The sequence below is a fragment of the Schistocerca cancellata genome, chromosome 5 (assembly GCF_023864275.1).
Source record: "Schistocerca cancellata isolate TAMUIC-IGC-003103 chromosome 5, iqSchCanc2.1, whole genome shotgun sequence".
Lineage (NCBI taxonomy): Eukaryota > Metazoa > Arthropoda > Insecta > Orthoptera > Acrididae > Schistocerca > Schistocerca cancellata.
In genome coordinates, this window is record NC_064630.1 from 317,286,236 (window position 1) to 317,314,036 (window position 27,801).

Consider the following 27,801-nt stretch of genomic DNA (forward strand, 5'->3'; position numbering starts at 1 on the left):
AAAGCCGGCACCTCAAAACGCTTGCCTTGCCGCCTGACTCAACAGCCGTGCCACGTGCCGGCCCACTTGAATCGTCACAGTGAGCGACACGGCTCCCTGGAGCACGGAGCGCTCCGCAGCTCACAACGGAGCCGACGAGCTGGAACAGCCTGGTCTGGATGATTGACTGATTTGGCCTTGTAACATTAACCAAAACGGGCTTGCTGTGCTGGTACTGCGAAAGGCTGAAAGCTAGGGGAAACTACAGCCGTAATTTTTCCCAAGGGCATGCAGATTTACTGTATGATTAAATGATGATAGTGTCCTTTTGGGTAAAATATTCCGGAGATAAAATAGTCCCCCATACGGATCTCCAGGCAGGGACTATGCGGGAGGACGTCGTTATCAGGAGAACAAAACTGGCGTTCTATGGGTCGGAGCGTAGAATGTCAGGTCCCTTAATCGGGCAGGTAGGATAGAAAATTTAAAAAGGGAAATGGATGGGTTAAAGTTACATATAGTGGGAATTAGTGAAGTTTGGTGGCAGGAGAAACAAGACTTTTGGTCAGGTGAATACAGGGTCATAAATACAAAATCAAATGGGGATAATGCAGGAGTAGGTTTAATAATTAATAAAAAAATAGCAGCGCGGATAAGCTACTACGAACAGCGTGTTGTTGTTGTTGCTGTTGTTATCTTCAGTCCAGAGACTGGTTTGATGCAGCTCTCCATCCTACTCTATCCTGTGCAAGCTTCTTCATCTCCCAGTACCTACTGCAATACCTACTGCAACCTACAGCCTTCTGAATCTGTGTAGTGTATTCATCTCTTGGTCTCTCTCTACGATTTTTACCCTCCACGCTGCCCTCCAGTACTAAATTGGTGATCCTTTAATGCCTCAGAACATGTCCTACCAACCGATCCCTTCTTCTAGTCAAGTTGTGCCACAAATTTCTCTTCTCCCCAATTCTATTCAATATCTCCTCATTAGTTATGTGATATACCCATCTAATCTTCAGCATTCTTCTGTACCACCACATTTTGAAAGATTAACAAATTTCTCTTCTTCAGAACCTCTTTTCTTGCCATTGCCAGTCTACATTTTATATCTTCCCTACTTCGACCATCATCAGTTATTTTGCTCCCCAAATAGCAAAGCTCATCTACTACTTTAAGTGCCTCATTTCGTAATCTAATTCCCTCAGCATCACCTGATTTAATTAGATTACATTCCATTATCTTCGTTTCGCTTTTGTTGATATTCATCTTATAGCCTCCTTCCAAGACACTGTCCATGCCGTTCAACTGCTCTTCCAGATCCTATGACGTATCTGACAGAATTACAATGTCATCAAAGTTTTTATTTCTTCTCCATGGATTTTAATTCCTACTCCAAATTTTTATTTTATTTCATTTACTGCTTGCTCAATGTACAAACTGAATAACATCGGGGACAAGCTACAACACTGTGTCACTCCTTTCCAAACCACCGCTTCCCTTTCATGCCCCTCGGCTCTAATAACTGCCATCTGGTTTCTGTCCAAATTGTAAATAGCCTTTTGCTCCCTGTATTTGGCCCCTGCCACCGTCAGAATTTGAAAGAGAGTATTCCAGTCAACATTGTCAAATGCTTTCTCTAAGTTTACAAACGCTACGAACTTGGGTTTGCATTTTCTTAATCTATCTTCTAAGATAAGTCGTAGGGTCAGTATTGCCTCATGCGTTCCTACATTTCTACGGAATCCAAACTGATCTTCCCCGAGGTCGGCTTCTACCAGTTTTTCCGTTCGTCTGTAAAGAATTCGTGTCAGTATTTTGCAGCCGTGACTTATTAAATTGGTAGTTCTGTGATTTTCACTTCTGTCAACACCTGCTTTCTTTGGGATTGGAATTATTATATTCATCTTGAAATCTGAGGGTATTTCGCATATCTCATACATTTTGCTCACCAGACAGTAGAGTTTTGTCAGGCTGGGTCTCCCAAGGCTATCAGTAGTTCTAATGGAATGTTGTCTACGGCCGGGGCCTTATTTCAACTTAGGTCTTCCAGTGCTCTGTCAAATTCTTCACGCAGTATCATATCTCCCATTTCATCTTCACCTACGTTCTCTTCCATTTCCATAATATTCCCCTCAAGTGAATCGCCCTTGTACAGACCCTCTATATGCTCCTTCCACCTTTCTGATTTATCTTCTTTGCTTAGAACTGGTTTCGCATCTGAGCTCTTGATATTCATACATCTTTACATTTGTCTTCTAGCCACCCTGCTTAGCCATTTTGCACTTCCTGTCGATCTCATTTTTGAGACGTTTGTATGCCTTTTCATCTGCTTCATCTACTGAATTTTTATATTTTCTCCTTTCAACAGTTAAATTCAGTATCTCCTTTGTTACCCAAGAATTGCTACGAGACCTCGTCTTTTTACCTACTTGAACCTCTGCTGCCTTCACTATTTCATCTCTCAAATCTACCCATTCTTCTTCTACTGTATTTCCTTCCCCCGTTCTTGTCAGTTGTTCACTAATGTTCTCTCTGGACCGCTGTACAGCATCTAGTTCTTTCAGTTTATCCAGGTCCCATCTCCTTAAATTCCCACTTTTTTGCAGTTTCTTCATTTTAAATCGACAGTTCATAACCAGTAGATTGTGGGCAGAATTTTCATCTGCCTCTGGAAATGTCTTACAATTTCAATCCTGGTTCCTAAATCTCTGATTTATCATTATATAGTCTATCTGAAACCTTCCGGTGTCTCCAGGCCTTTTCCGCGTTTACAACCTCCTCCATGATTCTTGAACCAAGTGTTAGCTATGATTAAGTAATGCAGTGTGCACTATTCTACCAGGCGGCTTCCTCTTTCATTCCTTACCCCCACTCCATATTAACCTACTACTTTTCCTTCTCTTTCTTTTCTTACTATCGAATTCCAGTCCCCAACGACTATTAAATTTTCGTCTCCCTTCACTATCTGAATAATTTCTTTTACCTCATCATACATTTCTTCAATCTCTTCTTCGTCTGCAGAGCTAGTTGGCATATAACTTGTACTACTGTGGTAGGCGTGGGCTTCCTGTCTATCTTTGCTGCAATAATGCGTTCACTATGCTGTTCGTTTTGTTAAGATCGAGTATAGATTTAAGTATAAGGAAGTCTTTTCTGGAAGTATTTGTGTGGAGTGTAGCCACGAATGGATGTGAAACGTGGATGATAAATAGTTTAGACAATAAGAAAATAGAAGCTTTCGAAAAGTGGTGCTACAGCAGACTGCTGAAGATTACATGGGTAGATCACGTAAGTAATGAGGAGGAACTGAATAGAATTGGGGAGAAGAGGAATTTGTGGCACAACTTGACTAGAAGAAGGGATCGGTTGGTAGGACATGTTCTGAGGCATCAAGGGATCACCAATTTAGTATTGGAGGGCTGCGTGGAGGAAAAAATCGTAGAGGGAGACTAACAGATGAATACACTACACTCGGAAATGAAGAAGCTTGCACAGGATAGAGTAGCATGGAGAGCTACACCAAACCAGTCTCTGTACTGAAGACCACAACAACAATATACTGATCCACATCAAGCCCCATACTACTCAGTTTCTTATCATCAACTTTTGCAACAAGAACTAATAATACATTATTATTAGATATCAACGCCTCATCGTATTTTAAACTCGTTTAATAAAGTAAACGTTCTACAGACATACAGGGTGTCCCATTTATCTTGAGCACCTCAAATAGATTTGTGTCCAGAAACAAAATAAAAAAGTGTACCAAGCAAATGTCGTTTAGCGACCAGTGGAACATCAAACAGCATGAGTGCCTTTGTTGTTACTTTGCTCGTTACATGTGGCCGAGCGGTTCTACGCGCTTCAGTCTGGAACCGCGCGACCGCGGTCGCTGGCTCGAATCCTGCCTCGGGCATGGATGTGTCTGATGTCCTTAGGTTAGTTAGGTTTTAGTAGTTCTAAGTTCAAGGGGACTGATGACCTCAGAAGTTAAGTCCCATAGTGCTAAGAGCCATTTGAACCATTTTGCTCGTTACATTAATACTTGTTCCATAGATCATGAATACGACATCTCGTAATGATTTGTAACGTGTCAGTTATGGAGATATGATAAACAGTATGTCTTTTATTAGTAGTATCTCAAGTTTTTAACTGGTAATCAACTTACTCTCGTATCAGAGAGTACCATTCACGCAAGGATGACGTTATTAAAAACGTAAGAGTGCAGGTATAGGGGATAACGTAGATCGTTCACTTGCTGGAGCTGACAGTAAAGAAATGGAATCATGAAGGAAAAGAACACCAGTTTGTGTGAGTACAACATACAGCGTAAACCAACGAAGAGAAGGTAGAAATGCTACATGCCGTTTAAAAGCACTACACTACGTGACCAGTATTGTAAATACACTAAGCCTCCTAAGTGAGTAGGGTTTCTAACCTCTCTCTTCCTTGGTGTACGTCGTGCTCACACGTAACGTCAACTGAAGACGATTAACAGGACTGGCGTTAATTTCTCTTGTTGTTCCATTTTTTCCACTGTCAACTCTAGCAAATGGACGAGATAACCTCACCGTAGATACCTGCACAGATTACTAGCGAAGGACAGTCAAAAATCAGTTTTCTGTTACGTTCTTAATAGCGCCATGTTTAAGTAAATAGTACACTGTAATACGTTTCTGAACAGGTCTTTGGGAGAGGATGTGAATTACAGAAAAAAATGAGGTTGCTGTATAAAAAAGACGTACTGCTGTTCAAATTTTTGTAATGAAGCTGTAAGTGGGATAATCATACTGTTTAATGTTCAAAGTGGTAGCTAAAAAAATGGTTCAAATGGTTCTGAGTACTATGGGACTCAACATCTGAGGTTATCAGTCAAAAGGTTCAAATGGCTCTGAGCACTATGGGACTCAACATCTTAGGTCATAAGTCCCCTAGAACTTAGAACTACTTAAACCTAACTAGCCTAATGACATCACACACATCCATGCCCGAGGCAGGATTCGAACCTGCGACCGGAGGAATCGCGCAGTTCCAGACTGAAACGTCTAGAACCGCTCGGCCACACCGGCCGGCTAAAGTAGTAGCTAAACATAATTTGTTTTGTACATTTTTTATTTGATTCTGGACGAAATATTATTTGGCGTGGTCAAGATAAATGGGACAGCCCGTATAAAAAATGCAGGCAGGATAAAGAGCACCGATATGGAAATGGAAAGGAGCGTTTGGCTCCAGTGGCTGGGAGGCCGCTTGGGGGGTAGGTCCGGCCGCCTTGTTGCAGGTCGTATTACATTCGACGCCACATTGGGCGACCTGCGCTCCGGATGGGGATGAAATGATGATGAAGACAGCACAACACCCAGTCCCTGAGCGGAGAAAATCCCCGATCCAGCCGGGAACCGAACCCGGACCCGTAGGACGGCAATCCGTCACGCTGACCACTTTCTTGTTGTTGTTAATTCTACGTTGTTCTAATTGTTCGTCGTATTTGTTCGGGGCGGACGTCCCATGACACCCGTTCAGGTTCTTCGTTGATCTGTTCCCTCAGTTGTTTTTTTGTTATGGAGGTTAGCTAGCCCTCTGTCCGAACACGCTGAGCTACCGTGACACTCAGCTATCGGGGCGGACAGGGTACCGATATGACAGTCGCCTACTTGCTCTACAGTCGCAGAAGATTCAGGGGAAGAATAACTGTTGGTACGCCTCTACGTGACTCTCATCTCCGCAGTTGTACCTTCATAGTGTTTTTAGCGAGACATACTTAATAAATAAGAAATATATTAGCTGAATCTCCTAGGAACATACACTCTAGGAATTTTAACAGTAAACCACATCGTGATGAGCAACGAATCTGTTGTTGTATCTGCCACTGGAGTTGGCTGAACATCTTCGTGGCATTTTCGCGCTTACTTAATGAAACTTCAACGAAACGCACTGCTCTTCTTTAGTTCTTCTCTGTTTCCTGTATCTGTCATATCTACTACAGATCTCAGAGTAACGAACAATATTCAAGTATTGGGCAAACGAAGGTTTTGTGAGCTACCTCTCATGTTAGGGAATAAAATGATCAATAAAGAAAAAAAAACCTGGATAGCAGGTAGTCGACCTAGGAAAAATCTGCAGAAAGGTAGCTTCACGGGGGAATGCGCCCCAGTGCTTCATCGGCTGCCTACAACGAGTGAAGAACGTGGCGCGATGAATCGCCTTGTATCTTCCGCAGGATTTCCCATTGGGTGAGCATCACCAGCTCACAGAAGCGTCTCGCCTGCAGGAAGGGGTAAGCAGATGGCGCAAGTCTTTTATCAGCAGCCCAACGCGTCACTGAGCAGCAAAATCAGGTCGCTATGTACAAAACATCAGCGCCAGCAACACACCCAACGCCAACACCTAAGCAGCTGCCTCTCTCCTAAAAAGCGAGAACAGCTTCCTTGCGAAGCAAACAACTGGAAGGCATTGGGAAGAGGCAACGTATTAAAAACGTGTCTGCTGTCTAAAGTAAGAGCCGACAGACTTAACCTTCGTCAGAAATGTACAATCGTTTTGGAAAAAAAAAAAAAAAAAAAAGGATTCGCCGCGCGCCACAAGCGGCTTTACGAAGTGTTGCTGCGGACGTCGGCAGCGTGCGAGTAATTCGTAGGAACGAAATAGTCTCAAATGGTATCTACACAACTTTTCTTTAGCAACAACAGTCAACACTACAGGAAGCACATCAAGCGGTTAACTTGCTCTTTGTTTCTTCGTAAGAACAAAGCTGACGGTACTGGATTTCTTTTTCTATAGAGTAAAGCAGCGTACTCTTCTCCTGAGAAGTGAACACGCAGAAGAGCAGAGTGTTTCGTGCGTACTCGTTATGTACTCCCATAACCACTGCGGCTGTTGGAGACCAGATACACTGGGAGTGGGGTAGAGGGTATACCAATTCGAAACGATCGTTACGGAATATCCATTTCTAGCATTCGGCTTACAATCAAAGTATACATCTCGAAAACGTTCTTTGGAATCTCGAGATTATAGCGATTTTTAATTCATTTATAGGGCACTATATCTGAGATAAATGTCTAGTGGATTTCCAAGCATCTATTTATGTGCCGAAGTCGAAAACTTGTTCGTCAGATGCAGTGTAGGTGTTCCAGATGGTGCAACAGTGTGTTTGTTTATTTTTTTTTAAACACGTTTTCCATTCCTTAGGTAGGGCAGATTGTTCCAATAATGACCCATTATAGACCCAGTTCAGTGACATAGCAGTCGAGCTGGTTATGTGGCAGAGGGAGTCCCAATTGGGAATATCTGGGAGAGTATTTCCGACTTTGACTTACAACCAAGAGAAACTTCCTGAGAACCTTGGCTCGGACCAGCAGAAGCATCTACTTCCACGACGGCATGCTGAAAAGTAATGCCTCGGAATCTTTTTTTCTGTTATCAACATAGGCTGAGGTATTACGTGCCATACATATTACTCAGTAGACTTTTCTGCTTCGCTGACACAGATTGCGGTCCTCTGTTGCTAGAGGGGCCCGAATTCTAGCGTCTAACATTTCGGCGTGTTACGTAACTATGTCGGTGCGTGAGAAACTGCGTGCTGTAATCGAGTTTCGAATTCCAAATGTTCGTTCACACGTGGAGCAATCTATCCTGCGGCATGACAATGCCAGACCACGCATGAGAGCTGTGTTGTCCCAATATTCGACGCGTTGGGTTCACCGTCATCGACCATCCTCCATACGTATATGAGGACATGTCCGAAAGAACAGATATCATCGGTGACCATGCAGCTCTCTAGAATAAAAGGATAATTAAATCAAGACCCCTAAGATGTCGACAGGCGTTGATATACATCAATGTGGACAGTTGAAAATGTGTGCCCCGATCAGGACTCGAACCCGTGATCTCCTGCTTACATGGCAGACGCTCTATCCATCTGAGCCACCGAGGCCTACAGAGGACGGTGCGACTGCAGCGAATTGTCCCTTGCACGCTCCCCGTGAGACCCACATTCCCAACTTAATGTCCACACACTACATTCGTAGTGCCCCTGCCCACTACTTCATTACTCGCGGCAGACAATCCTCCTGAGTCCCGTAAGACTTCGGACAGTGCGTGTGCATCCGCACAGAAGAAGAAGGTCAATGGCCGGTTAGCCTTAACTATATGAAGATGGTATCTGTTCTTTTGGATATGTGTGGACATTAAGTTGGGAATGTGGGTCTCACGGGGAGCGTGCAAGGGATAAATCCCTGCAGTCGCACTATCCTCTGTGCTCTCGGTGGCTCAGATGGACGCCGGCACGGTAGCTCAGCGTGTTCGGTCAGAGAGCTGGTTGGCCTCTGTAATAAAAAAAACTGAGTGGAAGGCTCAACAAAACGAACTTTAGCGGATGTCATGTGACGTCCGCAACGACCAAAGATAACGATAAAAAAAAGGGATGGATAGAGCGTCTGCCATGTAAGCAGGGATTCCGGGTTCGAGTCCCGGTATGGGCACACATTTTCAACTGTCCCCGTTGATGTATATCAACGCCTGTCGACAGCTTAGGGTCTTATTTTAATTATCATTCCCCCATACACTCCCGACTTGGCCCCATCCGATCTTCATCTGTTTCCAAAACTTGAACAGCTACGAGGACTTCACGATATTAGTGATGAAGCGGTGTAAGCAGAGGTGAGGTTGTGGCTCCATCAACAGAGCCAAACATTTTACAACGACGGATTCAACAAACTTGTCTCTTGTTGGGAGAAATGTATTTGTTGTCAGGGTGACTAAGTTGAGAAATAAATATGCAAACATGACCAGTAAAGATGTAGATTGTTAATAAAGTTCGTTTTATTTCAAAAGCTTTAAGAGTTTTTGCATAAAAATTCGGAGGCTTTACTTTTCAGCACACCCTCGCGCTCCTTGCTGGACAGTTAGTCCCCGATACAAATCCGAAGTGTAATGTGTGTGGAAGTATATTTGTTAGTGTGTATACAGAGTAAAGACGGTCACTTGATCGACATGTGCACTGTTCCTATGTGCCTGCAAGGTTGGCCGTAGGGAGTCCATTGTCATTTCTGGGCGACAGCAACAAAGTTCGAAGTCATACGCGTGACTTGTCAACATGGCTGCAACGTGTTTCGCTAACAGGTGATACTTCAAATACGACAGAGCTATGCGTTGTATACAACTGTCTTTCTTGGAAGATTGGGCTCAACAGCTTCCCAAGGTCGTTTAGACAAATGGTGGTTGGCACCAAATTTTCGGACTCAGGAAATACAATACGCAAACAGTTAAAATATGGTCACACAGAGAACAAAGTTAACGCAACTCATAGATAGGTGGTGGAGGGAAGGACATCCATCCGCAACGTTAAATAAAGTAAATGAGCCAAATATTGAATACAGCGGCCCCTTTACTAGACGGGTTCAAAATGGTTCAAATGACTCTGAGCACTATGGGACTTAATAGCTGTGGTCATCAGTCCCCTAGAACTTAGAACTACGTAAACCTAACCAACCTAAGGACATCACACACATCCATGCCCGAGGCAGGATTCGAACCTGCGACCGTAGCAGCCGCGTGGTTCCGAAATGAGCGCCTAGAACCGCTCGGCTACCACGGCCGGCTTACTAGACGGGAGTAACACCAACAAAAACAGAATTTCACTTCACAGCACAACAGCATATCACTCGTTAGGTCCAACAGTTTATCCCTACAGCACACCAAACAAATTTGCAATAGCTTCCTACACAAAAATTTCAGGACATCCATTTCACAGTGTACAATGCAATCTCCGGGTACTGCACACACTGAACAAAGGACACGAAACGTTTCTTTATGAAGAACTGGAAACCTGTACCCACGGAAAGAGATTTGACAAAAAATTACTCAACGACTTTTTCAAAAGCTTTGACAGAGTACTTAAACCGTTTTCATAACTCTTTCATTCATTTTTCAACAAATTCAAACTAAAACATATATAGACGTCATAGAGGTTTAAAAGAAAAACGCCTTTTCCATGCTGCAAATTAAGTTTTTTATTTAACTTGTGCACTGCGTTTCGACTTATTTAAAAGACATTTTCAGTGATTGTCTCGAAATATTACACGAATTTTTTCGTTTGTGCACATAGATTATCGTTTTCAGGTATAGTCTATAGCTGCAAAACAGTTCATTGAAGATTTTGTAATAAAATGGAAAGAAACTTACAGATCAGCTTCTAATTCATTATTTGTGACACAAACAGCTTTCTTTCAGGTGGAAAATTGGTTGAAACATGCATTTCTCCTATTGGTATCTCTGTTTCCGAAATATAGCACTGTAACTTCCATTTTCTGCGTCTAGCGTGCCATTCGTTTTTGTAAGTTTTTCCAATTGTTGGCTATATGAGTGTTGATGTACGTTATGTGTGTTTTTATTTATTTACTTTCTTTTATTATTGTTATTATTCTTCAATTTTATTTTTCATTTTAATGTTATACTTAGGAGAGGAATGGGTTATGCGGACATTTTGGGATTTCTGTCTGCAGCTGGTGCAAACAATGATTAGTTATTCATATTCATTTGGGTATTTAGTAGTAACTTCTATACAGACTTTTTTTATAGACGCGTGAATCTCCTTGTAAGACCTTACAAGAAAATTGTCACATAAGCAAAACAAAGACTGAAAAGAAGACACTATTAAATTGCTGATTCATCGTATAATAGACGGAAATCTCAATAGATGAGCACAAATCTCATTCCTCTCCTAATTATATAAATGAATAATGAAAAACAAAACAAGAAAAGAAACACACACACACACACTGTTTGGCTCACATATACTGAATTGGAACTGGTCTAAAGTACCTTTTAATTTTTTTTATAAAATCAGCAATGAACTGTTGCAATAACCTACAAGTGAAGAAGATGTGCAAACGAAAAAATCGTATAATATTTCAGGATACCTACTGAAGATGCCTTGTAAATAAGGCGAAACGCGTCTGAGTGCATAAGTTACACAAAAAAACTAAGTGTGCAGCGTTCAAAAGGCATTTTTCGTTTAAACTACCGAAAATTACCTAAAGCCGTTGCGAAAATGGCCACCACAAGATACTTGTTCAAATATATGTCTATGATCTGTTGTAATCTGTTTTATATACAAGGACTTAAATTTAAGAAATGAATAGTGAAATGTCCATATTCTGTTGCAGCCCATTCTTATTTTGTAAGATAAAAAGAAACTTGTTTATGTAATACTCATTTAATATAACAATTGAGTTGTGATGTACGCTAATGAAAAGCCAAGTTCCAGCAACTGAACCTTCCAGTTATCTTTGTTTTGCAGTGTAAGAAAGAATATATATGATATGTGTAAAACCTTTGAAGTGACAGTGTAAGCATAATGTACAGTGGAGAGAACATGCAACAAGCCGTAGTATGCAACCGTTATTTGACTATTTCCCTTATAAGTACACTTTACTCTCACAAATTCAAGATTTCTTAAGATTAACAGTGCGTTTTCTAAAGGCAGAATTTTACTACCAACAAAAGACGCAACATAGCCTGCCTTTCACTTGGCCTGTTGTTATGGAAAGGTAGGTGCGCTCTTCGATAATTCTCCATCTGAAGATGATGGTGTATGAACCACTGAAACGCTTAGTGGCAAAATAAATGACTGACGCATAAAGTTTTATTTACGAGAGCGTGATGAAAATTAATGGCTTCGAATTTTTATGTGAAAATTCTTAAAGCAGAAAAACGTTATTAACATTCTACATCCTTATTTTTCATGTATACATATTTATTTCTCAACATAGCCACCCTGGCAACGAACACATTTCTACCTAAGACAGGTTTGTTGATACCGTCACAGTAGAAAATGTTCAAAATGTTCAAATGTGCGTGAAATCTTATGGGACTTAACTGCTAAGGTCATAAGTCCCTAAGCTTACACACTACTTAACCGAAATTATCCTAAGGACTAACACACACACACCCATGCCCGAGGGAGGACTCGAACCTCCGCCGGGACCAGCCACACAGTCTATGACTGCAACGCCTTAGACCGCTCGGCTAATCCCGCGCGGCTCCGTCACAGTAGAATGTTTGACTTTGTTGACGGAGCTGGAACATTACTTCTGTTTGCAGCGCTTCATTACTATCAAAATGAAGTCCTCGAAGGTGTTCTTTATGTTCTGGAAACAGATGAAGATCGGATGGGGCCAAGTCGGGAGCGTATGGAGGAAGGTCGATGACAATGAACCCAAGGCGTCGAATGTTGGGAAGAGACAGCTCTCATGTGTGGTCTGGCATTGTCATGCTGAAGGAAAGGCTGCTCCATGTGGGCTCTTCGAATTCGTGCTTTCAGTTTTTTGAGGGTTTCTCACGCACTGACACAGTAGCGTTACACACTGCCACGTTACATTTTGCAGTTCAGAGCAGAGGATTGCAACTTGCGTCAGCAAAGCGGGAAAATCGACCGAATAATATACATAGCATGTAATACATTAAACGATATTGAGAACAGCATTAAAATTCTGAGGTATTACTTTTCAGCACGCGATCTTGTATTTATCAACAGCCGTAGCCCTCTTAATGCCATCCTTTATGGACGAAGTATTCATTTGTTCTTCTTAACATATTTAGTGACGATGGAATGTTCATAGCTAGGGTGCTCAGATCATCTCATTCATTGGTGCCGTTTTTTTCTGTCACTTGACGCATGTTATAGTATGTCCGAGTAAACTGATGTGCAGCACTGCTTTCACTCCAAAGAATATCTAAGGTGGTGGTTGTTGTGGTCTTCAGTCCAAAAGCTGGTTTGATGCAGCTCTCCAAGCAACTCTGTCTTGTGCAAGTCTCTTCATCTCCTAGCAACTACTGTGACCTACGTTCTTCGGAACCTGCTTACTGTATTCATATATTGGTCTCCCACAACGATTTTTATCTCATAAACTTCCAACCAATGCTAAATTCTTCAATCTATCCCTTCTTTTAGTCAACTTTTGTCACAGATTTCTTATCTCCCCAGTTCTATTTAGTACCTCATCATTAGTTGCCTGATCCAACTAACCTTCAGCATTCTTCTGTCGCACCCATTTCAAAAGTGTCAATTCTATTCTTGCCTAAGCTGTTTATTGCCCATGTTTCACTTCCATATGTGGCTACCCTCTATACAAACACTTGCTGAAAACACTTCCTTACACTTAAATTGATATTCGACATTAATAAATTTCTCTTCTGAATAAACGCTTTTCTTTCCATTGCCATTCCGCATTCTATATCCTCTCTACTTCGGCCGTCATCAATTATTTTACTAGCCAAATAGCAAAAGCTATCTACTACTTTAAGTGACTCGTTTCCTAATCCAGTTCTCTCTGCATCGCCTGATTTAATTCGACAACATTCCACGATCCTCGTTTTGTTTTTGTTGACGTTCATGTTATACCCTCCTTTCAAGATATTGTTCATTCCGTTGACCTGTTGTTTGAAGTCCTTTGCAGTCTCTGTATTACAGTATCATTGGTAAACCACAAAGTTTTTATTTTTCGCCCTGAAGTTTAATTCCTGTTCCAAATTTTGATTTAGTTTCCTGTACTGCTTGCTCAGTGTACAGATTGTATTACATCGGGGATAAGCTACAACCCTGTCTCAACCACTGCTTCCCTTTCACGTCCCTCGACTCTTGCAACAGCTTTCTGGTTTCTGTATTTTACCCCTGTTGCCTTCAGAATTTAAAAGATAGTATTCTAGTGAACATTATCAAAAGCTTTCTCTAAGTCTACAGATGCTATGAACGCAGGTTTGCAATTCCTTAACCTGTCTTGTAAGATAAGTCGGAGGGTTAGTATTGCGTCGTGTGTTCCTACACTTCTCCAGAACCCTAACTAATCTTCCTCGAAGTCAGGTTTTACCAGCTGTTCCAGTCTTCTGTAAGAATTCGTGTTATTATATTGCGACGATAACTTATTAAACTGACAGTTCGGTAATTTTCGCAGCTGCTTTGCGGAAAAGCTGTATGCGGCTCTGTCCAAGGTTACAAGTTTCATATTATACTCAGCAGAATGAACAAGCATCTCCGGTTGGTGATGACGGAAATTCGTATGAATGATGGTCACATTTTGCTTCCTCCTCTTCCATTCAGTACATACTGAATTGAAAACGGAGACGTTGTATCTGTGATGTTCCAAGTTCTCTCATCAAAATTCGTAACCTCAAATTTTTCGAGTTTGCAACTGAGATGATATTACCATTTCTTCCCATTGGTCAACAGTGGTAACATAAACCCTGCTACAAACTTTGGAAGCTGGAAGTTTGTGTCGAAGCTGATTTAGGTTAGCTGTCACCTCACACCACTCGTGAATAAAGGAGGAGGTACTGAAGTTGAGTAGTACGTAGATCTTTCTTCGCTAAATGCATTTTCGAGCTCGATTCACGGCAATACTCTCCAGTTCAATAATTGGATTCGTAATCCTTACCGTGAAATGTGGCACAGTGGTTAGCATACTTGACTTGAATTTGGGAGGACGACGGTTCAAATTCCTGTCCGTCCATCCAGACTTTCTGTGATTTACCGCACTCGCTTAAGGCAAATGCAGGGTTGATTTTTTTGGAAGGACACTGCCCTTCTCCTCCCCTCCGTAATCCGAGCTCGTGTTCCGTCTCTAATGACCCCGACGTCGATAGGACGTTAAACTATGATCTTCATTCCTTTTCTTTCGAGAAAATCGGTATTTGAGCGCGAGTAACGACAGGAAACAAACCCATTTCCTTTGAGGTTTGTTTAACAAGCTGCTATTTTCTTTGCAACTGAATGTTAAGTGTATGTTTTAACGGACGAAATGTGGTCACTAGCAAGATAATCGAGTAAAGTGATCACAAAGGTTGTTACAATTTCTAGAGTTATCGGTTTTCCTTTGTCATTTGTATGACCTGTTTCATAGAATCCAGCTAACACACTACTCAAGGCGAATGTGCAATGAAAACAAATGAAAGTCGGGAAATGGGAAGCTGGAAGGATACGCACCAAAATTTACAGACGATACCAAAGTTAATGATAAAGTGGAAATGAGTTTTTTCGGACACCTCTGCTGAATGCATTAGTGCAAACGAAGAAAAGAAATATTTCTTCATACATTAAAAAAGAAAAGAATTCGTAAAAGAAAACATCAGTCGAAATTGAAAATAAAATCTTTTATTAGGACTGAAGTATTAAATTCAAAAAGCTACTTCAAAAAGCTAACCCAGCTCAAATATAATGAAGAATACGGGCATAAAACAAAGGAAGACAACATGGGATGATTTTGAAAGGATAACAGTAAAACGGAAATTAATAGATAAACAAGAAACGTTCACGTAGTTGGTTGATACTAGTTGGTGAATAGAATGAAAGAAAGTAGGAAAACTTAAATATCTCCCTTGATGTCGCATAAACGGCAGCACGTTATGACGTACGGATTTCCTACATCTACCACGCTCTAAATTTCTCACCCTACAGGTAAATATCTTTAAATAGTCGGGCCATTATCCATACCAAAAGCGTTAACACAATGATGAAATAGCTGTCCAAATAAGTTTTACTTAGTGGCTGATTTCGTTCCAGAATCTGCCGCACTTCATCGAAGCTATCTTTCGTAATTGTTGTTTACGGCCAGTCCAAACAAGGCGCATTTCCAAGATCTTTCCTGTTCGAAAGCATTTAAACCAATTGTAAACTCATTATATATTCGTACCCTGTTTTCCGTACACTTTCACCAACATTGCATGCATCTACATGATCGATTTTTGCTATGTGTAACAAAAGCTGATGTTTACGTGTTGCTCTATGGTACTTTTGAAACCAGTATTTCCATTTGCTAGTATCAACTACTCGTAGTTAAACAAGTCTGCATCAACGAAGTGTGTTTGACCCCAAGATGCGCTCCGCAACTTGTGTTCTAGCATATGTGCACGCGGTTTCAACATATTCTGTCATTTAGATGTTGATCGATCCAACAAACATTTTGGAAGCAGCCAGTTTGTAAGTGTTCGGTTTACAGCTGCCACCGATATCTTCTTGTACTTCTTTCATGATAGGTTATGTGGAGAGAAAAAACTATTCCACATGCGTTATTATAATTTTATTACATGTTCATGAATATCTACACTTGAAAAAATAGGGTCGTCTCAAAACCGTCACACAAGACAGTGTTTCAGAATTCTGAATCAATGCTTAGACTGTCACATTTATTCAAACGTATTAGTGTTTAGACCAAGCAAATGTAATCTTAACAGAACTTGTGCAGCAGAAAAAAACCTCGAACTAAGCCAATAACGCGAACATTTTTCCACATTTGTGGACATAGTATTTTATTTTATTAACAAGTAACAAGACAAGTAACTGGAGTCAGACCCGAGTCGAACGCAGAATGCTCTTCAGTGCTGGAGCCTGAAGTTGGTACCTTCCCGCATCTTTTTTTGTGTTTTTTTGTTTTCATGACATATGATGTTGGCAGCAAAACATTTACGTAAACGCAGACGTTACCTCGGCCACATTTGTGTTTAGCTTGAGACGATGTTTTACTACAGGCCCATGTAACATCACTTTAAGAAGTTCAAATGCGCTGCAATACCATCCTTTAGTAGAGTACAATTTTGAATTAATTACGTCTAATTTCTTTTCCGAAGTTCCAGTATGGGACGCAACTAGAATGATAATTAATTTTATTTCATTTTATATTCTATAAAAGAAACCTAATTTCTAAACCTATATTTTTGCACAATGATTTGATCAAAAATCACGTAATGTATGTGTACACATGTATATTATTCAAATGGTTCCTTACGAAAACAGGAAATACACAATTTCGTTACTCGATTGTCATTAAGCCTCCTCTTTAATCAGGGTGATTCCTCCCTGACACGCAAAGATCACACCAAGAATACTTCCCTTTATTAACCCATCTTCCTGCGATGTGGTAAAGTGGATCACCGATTGCTGCATCGTCTTGCATAAAGATCTTGAACTAGCAATAAGAGACACCATGGCACTGTCCGAAGTTTAATGACGTTGCTGTCAAGCAGGGAGCCGAGCAACGAAATGCGACTCTTCACGAGCACTTTGCCCTACGGGGTAGAGTTGGAAAGGCCTATTGTAGACTGTTTTAAGGTCGAAATAGCAGCTGTGTGTCTGTGACACAGCTTGTGAAGCACTCCTTTTGGCGTTCCCAATTTTGTGTATAACCTGCTGGTACTGTTCCTCATCCGCATGAACAATTATGAAGAGAAATGATAAATATTTATTTCACGCGCCCACGCACAGACACAGACACACACACACACACACACACACACACACACACACACACGCGCGGCCAGAATAGAACAGTTTTGTCTCCTTTTGAGGGCCAAATGGCATTTCCCCATCTCTTAAATGTACTCGTATTTTGAATTGCAAATCACCTAACACCAAGTGCCTCAATAACGAATAAGCATTCAGATTTTTACCAAATTTTATGTAGCAACAGTAGTGACTACAATAAGATTTAAAAATGAATTGAGTCAGTAGGGACTAAATGCAAAGGAATTAAATGATATTAGTGAAATTGTTCTGAAATGCTAAAGCTGCAATGTGATGAATATGACGTGACACATGAAACATCAGCGACAAGCCAGTCTTGAAACTGGATTTGCTGCTTATCGCGAACAGTCGCCTTGACTGGCTATTGCCGGCCGGAGTGGCCGAGCGGCTCTAGGCACTACAGTCTGGAGCTGCGCGACCGCTACGGTCGCAGGTTCGAATCCTGCCTCGGGCATGGATGTGTGTGATGTCCTTAGGTTAGTTAGGTTTAAGTAGTTCTAAGTTCTAGGGGACTGATGACCTCAGAAGTTAAGTCCCATAGTGCTCAGAGCCATTTGAACCATTTTTGACTGGCTATCCCTACACACCGCCTACTCAGGCTGAAAAATTCAATGTGAGCAATATTTCCATTTCTGAATACTACAGCTACCATTCAAATTCTTGCCTCTATCATGGAGCTGCTATTTCTTATTCAAGGAACTCCTCGCGAAATCCTGACGCTAAGTCGCCCCATTCCGTTATTTCCACCAACGAAAATTCGCTGGCAGTATTGGGAATTGAACCCGTGGCTCAACATGGCAGTAGGACTCGTTGACCACTCAACTACGGAGGCGGCGTCTGGCAGTAGTTTTTGTAACTATTCTGAGGAAACACCAGGGACGTTAAATATAATTTCAAGTCGTTAGATGTCCTTAGATACCTTAATGATTAATTTTGTGCAGGGAGCGCCACTGTTTTAATGATTAAGGTGAGTGCTGAAACTTCCTGGAAGATTAAACCTGCACAGTTTTTTAATCTGCCAGTAAGTTTCATATCAGCGCATACTCTGCTGCAGAGTGAAAATCTCATTCTGGAAACATCCCCCAGACTGTGGCTAAGATCCCCCAGACTGTGGCTAAGCCATGTCTCAATAATATCCTTTCTTCAAGGAGTGCTAGTTCTTCAAGGTTTGCAGAAGAACCTTTATGAAGTTTGGAAGGTAGGAGACGAGGTACTGGCAAAAGTGAAGCTGTGACGCCGGGTCGTGAGTCGTGCTTGGGTAGCTCTGGTGGTGGAGCATTTGCCCGTGAAAGGCAAAGGTCCCGAGTTCGAGTCTCGGTCCGGCGCACAGTTTTAATCTGCCAGGAGGTTTCATATCAGCGCACACTACGCTGCAGAGTGAAAATCTCATTCAAGGTGAATGCTTGCGGTAACTAGGAAGTTCTTGTTAGACTCTTACGCTTTTTAATTTGTCAACATACATTTATTAATGGTGGCTTCCTCTTTTTTTTCTTCGTTCAGTGAGACAAAGCAGCTGATAACTGACCACGAACGACGCTAATACACTACTAGCGATAAAAATTGCTACGCCAAGAAAAAAAGCAGATGATAAACGGGTATTCATTGGACAAATATATTATACTAGAACTGACGTGATTACATTTTCACGCAATTTGGGTGCATAGACCCTGAGAAATCAGTACCCAGAACAACGACCTCTGGCCGCAATAACGGCCTTTATACGCCTGGCCATTGAGTCAAACAGAGCTTGGATGGCGTGTACAGGTACAGCTGCCCATGCAACTTCAACACGATACCACAGTTCATCAAGAGTAGTGACTTGCGTATTGTAACGAGCCAGTTGCTCGGCCACCACTGACCAGATGTTTTCAATTGGTGAGAGATCTGGAGAATGTGTTGGCCAGGACAGCAGTCGAACATTTTCTGTATCCAGAAAGGCCCGTACAGCACCTACAACATGCGGTCGTGCATTATCCTGCTGAAATGTAGGGTTTCGCAGGGATCGAATGAAGGATAGAGCTACGGGTCGTAACACATCTGAAATGTAACGTTCACTGTTCAAAGTGCCGTCAATGCGAACAAGAGGTGACCGAGACGTGTAACCAATGGCACCACATACCATCACGTCAGGTGATACGGCAGTATGGCGATGACGAATACACGCTTCCAATGTGAGTTCACCGCAACGTCGCCAAACACGGATGCGACCATCTTGATGCTGTAAACAGAACCTGGATTCATCCGAAAAAATCACGTTTAGCCATTCGTGCACCCAGGTTCGTCGTTGAGTACACCATCGCAGGCGCTCCTGTCTGTGATGCAGCGGCGAGGGTAACCGAAGTCATGTTCTCCAAGCTGATAGTCCATGCTGCTGCAAACGTCGTCGAACTGTTCGTGCAGATGGTTGTTGTCTTGCAAACGTCCCCATCTGTTGACTCAGGGATCGAGACGTGGCTGCACGATCCGTTACAGCCATGCGGATAAGATGCCTGTCATCTCGACTGCTAGTGATACGAGGCCATTGGGATCCAGCACGGCGTTCCGTATTACCCTCCTGAACCCACCGATTCCATATTCTACTAACAGTCATTGGATCTCGACCAACGCGAGCAGCAATGTCGCGATATGATAAACCGCAATAACGATAGGCTACAATCCGACCTTTATCAAAGTCGGAAACGTGATGGTACGCATTTCTCCTCCTTACACGAGGCATCACAACAACGTTTCACCAGGCAACGCCGGTCAACTGCTGTTTGTGTATGAGAAATCGGTTGGAATCTTTCCCTATGTCAGCATGCTTTAGGTGTCGCCACCGGCGCCAATCTTGTGTGAATGCTCTGAAAAGCTAATCATTTGCATATCACAGCATCTTTTTCCTGTCGGTTAAATTTCGCGTCTGTAGCACGTCATCTTAGTGGTGTAGCGATTTTAATGGCCAGTAGTGTATATAGTTCATGCTTGTGAGAGGCAATGAGAAGCGTAACAGGGGCCTCATTTCATTCTGTGTATGCGTCCCCCACTTCAAAATATCTCCACCACTTTGCTGCACGTTATAAGTGGGACCGAGCGAGGTGGCGCAGTGGGTAGCACACTGGAATTGCATTCGGGAGGACGACGGTTCAAACCCGTTCCAGGCGATCCTGATTTAGATTCCGTGATTTCCCTAAGCCATTTCAGGCAAATACCGGGATGGTTCCTTTGAAAGAGCACTGTCGATTTCCTTCCCCCATCTTTTCATAATCGGAACTTGTACTCCGTCTCTAAAGACCTCGTTGTCGGCGGGACGTTAAACGCTAATCTCCTCCTCCATAAGTGGGATGCATTGCCTTAGTGATGCTCGTCTCTTGCCTTCGGCTTGTACCGGCATGTACCGTCACTCGTCACGCTAGACTACCGTACACCATTCTTTGCGAGTCCAAAGGTGGTGTACTTGCACCGATGCTAATATTAGCGTCCTGTGACATGCGCACCGGAAGTATAGCTATGTAGTTCCCCATAATTTTGTGGCTTGTTTCAGCATTTTTTAAACTTTAACATCGGAGTGGAAATTGTTTAAACTTTGGAGAGCTGGTCTAACAACATTTTTAAACTTTGTGGACACCCTGTTTTTGAACTGAATTAAAGTCACTTGCATTGAAGCACTAATGGACTTTGACTTGGGACAAGTAGTATGTATAACATCGGGGTAAAACCGGTGGCCGTCTTGGTTTCTATACCTCGAACAAGTGACCCGAAAACCACGACTGCTGTTAATAAGTAGCCCTGTAGGTCACCTCATATCTAAACAAATAATAGCTTTATACCTATATGGGAACACGTGTTAACTGGTGTTTCAAGTCGCTAAAATAGATCAGCTACAAATAGCAGACAAGATCAGACTTCAGGGTGTGCAGCATTAGCGGTCCTATTCACTGCTTGTATCTGCGCGTAGGAGTGCGCAGAATGTGTTGCTATTCGGAATGCAGGTAACCGTCCTCTGTTCCCTACTGACATGATGTCCCAAGATTGTCGGCTACATGATTCATACACAAATCTACTCTAATTTTAGAGTTATGATGTCTTATTGTCTCGTTCGTCTTTACTGACGCGAATCATTCCTCGCCCGCGTTCGTTCAGTACAATACCATAGTGGTGTCTCTCTCTGGTGTGCTGGGGCACGCAGGACCACATGGAAGCACAGTTGATTTCCGCGTCAAATCTGCTCCCCAACCATTGAACATAAGCATCAACGAATCGAAAGTAGTTACTCAGCAAGCATGTCAGAGAATTTTTACATTTAAGGATTCCTGCTTCATGAATGTTTACGTTGCATACATGTCAGGGCGTCTCCATAGTATTTCTATATGGAGACATCCGGCATATATACAGAAAATCATTGAATTTTCGTATTAACTGGATTTCTAAATCAACAAATACTGTATCGGGATCAATGAAATTTTTACCTAAAGCTATGAATTTCGCGTCAGACCTAGGTGTCTTGACCTGCGAGCGGATCAAGATGGGAGCTGAAGTTGTCTCCAATTGTGGAGTGGCTCGTCCAACTCGTAGACCTAGTGCCTATGCTGGAATATTTTCAGATAATGGAACTTGGTGGGAGTAGAATGAGGACTCTGAATAATAACTGAGGCTGAACAACGACGTAGCACTGGAAATTACGGTGACCCCTACGAGGCACCAACACAGTGACTATGTTGTGCAATCCTGCACGCACCCTGTGCAGCGAAGTGGCACGAGAGACGAAGTCCCGTCCCGGGGGCATAGTAACGCAGGTCCAGCATCGGAACCGGAATGCGAATCCCCAGCAGTGCCGGCGCCGCTTATACAAGCTCGCATGACGCGCGTCCCACGCAATCACGCGCTCTCCGCCTGACGTCGGCTCCATCAGAGGCTTCTGTGCTGTTGGTCACGTACCCCAACTATCCTTACCACAAAAATGCAGTTCCTCCTGTTTCCTAGAGTCCCTTTACTGGCACACCTTGCGAAACATTATACCCTTAGCTATACATTCACAATACTTCACGCTACTCATTCGCGACATATAGGGGGCACTCGTCCATGGCGTTAATATTTCCTGTGGACTCTACTTCAAAGCGCTCCAAACACACATTTAAAATTCATCCACAAGCATCTTCCACATTATTTCCTTTACAGTCCACTAAATTTTCCAGGAGCCATTCCAACAAATCTCAATCTTCCATCAGCTTTTCCTGTACTTTAGTAAGTCAAAGAACGATCCTGCTGTACCTTTGAAAGATTTTCTTGATGATAATCGTAACGGCATATGTTTTACTCAATTTCACATGTTCAAGTGCACTTCATCTCTCAAATACATTATGATTACGTATTTAGATAGCTACACACCTTTCAATTTTCTGGAAATCTTGAGAATGGTACTGCACGCAGTACTCACCTATTTGAAACATGCTTTTGATTTTATCAAATGCCTACAGTAAACTGTCATCTTGTCATTTATCACAATTCACTATCGGTGGTACTTTAAAAAATCGACTGTTATCAATACACATCTCACCAAACAATGCAATGCAAACGTATCCTGGACTCAAATAGAGGTCCGAATTTAACAGAATACTCCTGAGATTGCACTAATTTTGTGAGGAGAACAGAACACTAGCTCACCTTGATCACTCCCTCACAATAAATGACAATCACATGGTTAAGGAACTCTGTGTGTTGCACCCTCAAACCAACGGAGCACATTTCTGCCTTGAACCACAGACATCTATCCTGCCGGAAGACAGAATACAGTTCATTATACTGGACTTTGAATGTCCCATATCTTAATAAACATAAACGACGACATGGACATCAAACTTTCCCACAGTATTTCGGCATCATTTCTGATGAATGTGGGTGTGGTTCCTTCAAAAATACGCTTGCACTGAAAGTCTTTTGCTGGCCAAGATTGCGGATGAGAATGATAGAGAGGTCTGCAGCCACGACTTCACCACATTTTACATGCAAGCCTACGACTTCTAGCAGATCGAGCATGCAGACGAATCGGTGAATCGGTTCTCCGATGGTTTCTTCCTGACGCATCTGGCATCATATGTTTACACGCATCTCCCATAATTTACAAGTGTAGACAGGATCCAATAGCAATCGAGATGCATTCATATCAGACGAATTTGATGGCTAAGGTTCCTCAAACGACTATAGTACAATTGAGTCTCATGCCACCGTCAATTTTAATAGCACTTGTGCGGAAAAATGCGCTCAGTTCTTAAAGAAGTATGGTCGATGTGACTAAGTTAGTAGATTACTACTACTACTACTACTACTACTACTACTACTACTACTAGATGTTGTTGTTGTTGTGCCGGCCGCGGTGGCCGAGCGGTTCTAGGCGCTTCAGTCCGGAACCGCGAGACCACTACGGTCGCAGGTTCGAATCCTGCCTCGGGCATGGATGTGTGTGATGTCCTTAGGTTAGTCAGGTTTAAGTAGTTCTAAGTTCTAGGGGACTGATGACCTCAGATGTTACAATGGGACCCCTGGCTAAATCAGGTAGATAGATTGCACTTGGTTCTGAACTATCTGTAGTGGTAGTAGCAGTAGAGGATGCATAAGAGTAACTGTCGGTTATCAACTACTGTACCACAATGACCATAAAATATTTTTAAGGATGACAATATTATTCTTTAACTAGAACTCCTCTCTCAGTTCAGTTCAAATCAAATTCTATTCATTGTCAACTAGCTGTACTGAAATGACCACACACACGCTTTTGGTTTGTGTTGATGTTTCACTGTAGGTATGTCTTGGTGTGATAGAAATTTCGTATCTATGTAGAGAAAACGTTCAGCTCCAATCACTCTTCCTATAAACAGGAAGTATTCTAGTGCCTGTTGGGGTGTAAGACATTGAAATATGTCTTACTGTTGTGAGATACTTGCAACAATTGTCGAACTTTAAATTGTTCAAAATCGTGAGAAGTTTTATTTTATGATGGCAACTCAGATATTATTGACGAAATTCGGACTTGGAGTACTTCATATGGACTGGGGATATGAATGACTCCCACATCCCTCCACTATAAGACGTAAATCTCAAAACTGTAACAAACTGCGCCAGAACTGTAAAAAAAAAGATGAGTGATCTTAGTGCAGTCTGTATGGTGAGCAATCCAAGACAGCGATCCTGAGAGGTACTGGTGCTGTCTGCATGATTATTAGTTTAGCATTCAAGACGGCGAACCTTGGTACACGGTGGCAGCTTGCAAACTGGCCAGCCAAACTGCCCCTATATTATCCACATCCAGCCCTCATCTTCAGCATGCAAGCTTACTAGATATCAAATGGACACACCATTTGTGCTGTGTTCACCAAATCACAGGTTGATCATCATCATGAGGTGTCATCAGAGATCTACCACATCCACAAAGAAAAACTGAGTCCCACAATAAGATATGAGGAGTAACCCATTCCTTTCCACTAATCTTTATTCATTATCTGCGTTTTCATGATTTTCTTTTATTTCTCCCACATCTCCATGATGTTGGCAGTGCAGTGCCAGATTCATTTGAACACCACGAAATATGTCAGCATGCATAAACACTCCCTGACTCAACTTCCAGCATGTTGGAGTGCAAATAAAGTCAGCATACAGACCTGTTCTCATCGACCCTCAGGTAATTGGTTTCAGAATGCTGTGTTCAACGCTAGTTATCAGTTGACTGTTAACAGATTAAAGCATGTTAATGTTAGGTTAATACCTTACATGGACATTAAAGTTGTAGTAGAAATAGAGAATGTCTGACTGGGTACGAAGGTGTAGTTAATTCATATAGAGTGGGATGAACTGAGCAGCAAGCTGACATACATTGAGGAAGCCATGTGAATAGATTACAATCCATTCTCTCGAGACATCAATATTTTGGCAGAAACAGCATGTGAATCGTTGACAGGTTAGACGGTGACACGATGGTATTAGCATCTAAAGACCCAGTGCAGTATTGATGACCACAGGGAGAGAATCAGCCTGCCGGAAAGGTATGTTAAACTGCTCTTCAATGCTATTGTCAAATTTTGTGTGTGTGTGTGTGTGTGTGTGTGTGTGTGTGTGTGTTTGTGTGTACTGTACCTAAGACTGCTAGTATTACTCCTACAAAGACTAATTCTGTACATGCATAGTTTAGAGATGGAATATGTTAAGTCTCCAAGTGATTTGAGTGAGATTCGTGCTGAATTTAAACCATGTAAAAACAGTTTTTCGGAACACACAGCAGAGTGAAGAAAAGGGTGGTGCAGCAGAAAAAGACAATGATTTTAAATAAAAATGGTTTATTTTATACTGTTCATAAAATACAAACATGTACATTAACAATGATTAAAGTCTTATATATAAACACACACACACACACACACACACACACACACACACACACACGCAAGTTGTGGTGTGTTTTATTAGTCATTAACAGTCCCGGTTCTGAGATGGATTATTAGTATTCCATACATTTCTAATGTTGGAGTGATTTTATAGTTCAGTTGCTGTGATGAAAAGACCTAGCACATTTTACATGAGATGAAACTTAACAGTTAAACTGTTGCAATGTCAGAGAGAGGCTTAACAGTTCATACATTTTCAATTGTTGTTGCTATGTTAGGAATTCATGCATTTTGAGGTGTTGAAAACAGCAGTTCACTTTTATCAGAAGAGACAAAACGCGTGGGGAATGTGGTTGCTCAAAAATTAAAATATGTACCGGTTAACCATGTAAGATTTTTGTGGGAGGCACACTTTTAGCCCACTTTTAGCTGCCACCCTGTTCAGTGCCTTGTATCATACCTGGTGTTACATAGTGTGTATTCTGCACCATGCTGGGGATCGTGTGTGTGTACCAGACTAAAGATTGCATAGTTAAGATATTCATGATGGGTATTGCACCTGGTATGATGCCACATGTTGCATAGTTCGAGTATTGTGTTCAGATACAGCACCGCATTGTATTATCCCATCTGGGTATCAAGCGGTACCATCCCGTTGGTAGGGGGTGGCCTTCCTCCTTTGCTCCCATAGACAACTTGCATCGTTCAGATATACACTCCTTGACAACGGCTAAGGAACAAAAACCAATCACTAAGGAATTGTAGGTGGTTGTAGACGGACCAACGCACCACAACAGGATCGATACATAGCCTTAGTGGCGAAAAGAAACAGATATGTCACTCCTGGGTAGATGCGAATCCCCAGCAGTTGGGTTCAGCAATTTCAAGTGTGATGTTCTCTGGCGAATCCTGCTTGACTGTGGCAAGTGATTCTGTCGAATAGTTAGTGTGGAGAGAGAGGAGAACATGTTACACACCACAGAACATACATGGACGTCATCGGTATGCCCAGCCGTTGTGGTGCGGGCAGGCATTATGTACCATGGCCAAACACCACTGCATATCTTTGGATGAGGTACCGTTATAGCATAGAGGTATTTCAAGGAGACTGTTCTGGATCGTTTACATCTATTAGGGGTGTGGTATGTCTTGACTTTCTGCTTATGGACAACAATACCCGTCTACACAGAGCAGCTGAATTAATGGTCACATTGGACAGTGGAGATATTGAATTTATGGAATGGCCTACATACTTCCTGGACCTAAACCCTGTAGGGCATCCTTTGGGTGCTCTTGGCGGACGTGTTGCTCAGTGAACACCTCCTCCCTGAAGTGTACAAGAACTGAAAACAGCTTTAGAGAGCAGTGGGACATTAACCCCCCATGGTGAGCTCAACAATACGGTAGCCAACATGAATAACTGGTGAGAAATTGCACTAGTGTCTGAAGAGGGTGTATTCCTTACTAAGAGTCCGATGTCAACTTATTAGGGGAGTCTGACCCGTGCCAAACGTAAATGTTATTTATGTCTGCTATCCTGCTTCCTCATGTGGTGAAATCTATATAATTTTTCGTTATAAATATACCAATTCACCTCTGTTACATATGCACTGTGTTTCATTTTGTCCATCATTACCTCCAATTAGTACTCTCAAACAATGTCTCTTTTCTTCGGTAATTGTCAAGCAGTGTACTTTAATTTCTGAGCAACCACATTCTGCACACAATTTGACTATTCTAATAATAATGAACTGCTATGTCCGACAACAGCAGAAAATGCAAGAACTTCTAAGTTTCTCTAACAAAACAACAACAATTCAACATGTACTAAGTCTCTTCGACACAGCAACAACTTAGACTGTACAGTCTCTCTCTCTCTCTAGTTGTTGTCTTATGCTTTAACACCTATTATGCAGTGCATGTGTGAAGTGTTGGTAGAAAAAGTAGGTCTGGGGAACACTAACAAATGTTACTCCTCAAATAGTTTTCGTGTGATACTAAAGCGTGTATAGAATAGAAATATGTGTGCATTCATGTCCTGAGACAACACGGTTGTGCAGTTCAGCATGTGATATGGTAGATATACCCACTTATACTGGGTTATCTCAATCTAAAAGTTCACAAATTCGCTCATACATCATCATGTTACAGCAAAAATTATAACAAATTACCCTCTTTACA

At 42.0% G+C, this 27,801-nt stretch overlaps 1 protein-coding gene and 1 non-coding gene across 2 annotated transcripts in view; both read right to left on the reverse strand.

Annotated features, from left to right (window-relative positions):
* Positions 1-27,801, reverse strand: part of LOC126188518 (potassium voltage-gated channel protein Shaker) — a 1,090,690-nt gene that overhangs the window by 168,291 nt on the left and 894,598 nt on the right. The window lies entirely within an intron of this gene.
* On the reverse strand, positions 7,836-7,909 carry Trnat-ugu (transfer RNA threonine (anticodon UGU)). The gene has a single exon. It is a non-coding gene; the product is annotated as a tRNA-Thr (tRNA).